This window comes from Phascolarctos cinereus, unplaced genomic scaffold (assembly GCF_003287225.1).
Source record: "Phascolarctos cinereus isolate Bilbo 61053 unplaced genomic scaffold, phaCin_HiC Scaffold_7;HRSCAF=346, whole genome shotgun sequence".
Taxonomy (NCBI): Eukaryota; Metazoa; Chordata; class Mammalia; order Diprotodontia; family Phascolarctidae; genus Phascolarctos; species Phascolarctos cinereus.
Window position 1 is genome coordinate 104,442,363 of NW_027556180.1, and position 2,274 is coordinate 104,444,636.

Sequence of the window (2,274 nt, forward strand, 5' to 3'; positions counted from 1 at the left end):
AGCCCTATGCTAAGTACTCCAAGAGTCCTTCACTTGAGTTTGATGATTTGTGGCCAAAGACTCCCAACCAATACTACTGTTAGAGAAGACCATGTCCCTGAATCACAGATGTCACAAAAAAGACAGGAATTTTAAAGTTCTTACCTAAATCATACTTTAACAGCATTTCAGTTGACGTGATCAAGGGGCCTTTAACATCATTGCTTATTTGAATGTAACTCCTTTCCCATAGCCTAATGGTATGGGACTCTCTTCTTATTGGTGAAGATGAAGGTCCTATGTGACAGCTAAGACAGAAATGGTGAGAGGTAAGAGAGCTCAAGCTTTTGTCAATCCACTTTGAGGCCCCTTTGTGGACACATCAAACATAGTTTCCTTTTCCTGACCCTTCTTCAAACTTTTGTTGTGGAAATAAATTATTGTATAATGGTGAGTGTCCTCTTTTGAGAATCTCCAAGTAAGAGTCTTCTTCAAGCATGGCATGGAGCAGGCTTCCATCTTAAAAAGAGAAGATGGAAGAGGCCAATCTTATTTTGTGTTGCAGAAGTAAAGGACTATGGGAAAATAAAAAAGGTGATGATATTCTCCAACATTTTCTTTTTCTATCTTGCTACATTAGAATTCAGGGAGTTTCCCCTTGGATGAGATACAGACCAATCATTCTTGGTTGAAATTAGTAATGTTGCTTCCAATCAGAGATCTCCTTCAGTCTATATTTTTGGTATATATTCTCCAATGTATAATGTTTTGGTTTCTGTTTTGCTATTCTTTATGTGTATTCATTGTGCAAGGGGTATTTGGTGGAAAAGATGTCTAAGACTTGAATATAGAGCTTGGGGTCCCCCTTCCCACAAAAATGAGAAAGCAATCAGAAGACATATAGATGTATAGATATGTAGATATAGATATAATATCTGATCATATATATGTATATATGTATGTACACATATATATGTATATATAAAAGGTATATATGTATTTATATACATACATGTATATATAATGTATATGTGTATATATAAATTATATATGTATATCCATATATAATATCTGATCATGTCCCCCTTCCCACAAAAAATGAGAAAGCAATCAGAAGACACATATAACATCTGATCATATTCCTTAGATCAACAATGTTTAAGGGATCACATAGATAAATTTTTAGCCTGATACACTCTCTCTCTGACTCGAGCACATGCCCTCTGGCTCCAACTTCCTACTTCCTCTCCTTGCAGTAATTAAAGTCAACTCTTGGAGAAGAATGGAGGCAAAAAAGACTAGTAATGTCTCCTTTTGAGACACATGAGGACAGCCCCTTACCACAGGAAGACCTTCATAAACATGTGGAATTCTCTCCATTTTGTCACATATATTTTAGTTTTGTTTACATAATAGTATATAACATATGACATACTTTGAACATTATTAGAAACTGATCAGTACCTCCTAATCTATATTGATGTCTGAGTGATTTTATATATCATTTCCTTCAGTGTCATAAATATGTCAAACTTAATTTCCCTGTAAAAATCCTTAGGTTTTGGATTTCTGGGGGGCAAGTTTGTTTTTTTGTATATACTGTCACAAGATTGGTTTGGTTTGGATAGAATCAGTGGGTTCTTTTTTTTTTCTCCAGAAACATTTATTATTAACTGCTTAGAATGTAAATTCAGAAGAATCTGGTTTCAGCTGTATGTTAGTTGTGGGATAAGAAAGAAAACAACCTAAAACTCTGCTTTTTTGATGAGTAGAGTGAGCCCCTTTCTGATTAAGCAAAATGCCAACTACTCAGAAACTGTTTTCAAGTAGCACAGAAACTGGGGGAAAAGAAGTTAGAGTACTATTTGTCCAAAATAGTTAACTTAATTATCTCAGGCTAATTAGAAAGAAAGATGGACATTTGGCAAGTATCTAAGATCCAGGATGACTTCTCTGAATAGAAGGGAGCTTGCCTTTGTGTATATGTTCCAGTGTGGACATGCTTTCCTGTTTGAAGTGCTGACCTTTGACCGGAAGGACATCTTAATACCCCAATGGTAGTTACTATGTTAGGCCTAGTTTCTGACCACATGTCTCCCCAGTAGCCGAGCAGTGGACAAAGTACCTTATGTAGTGATTTCAAAACCAACCTTGATGACTTCAGTGCAAATGATGTCACCATCATGATTCTGGATAAATTAAGATGAACTCTGCTTTTGGTTCATTAATAACGACATGATCTCTTGAGAGCTTCTTCCTTTTCTTCTGTTGCCCTTTGAGCTGGGTTTGCTAGTA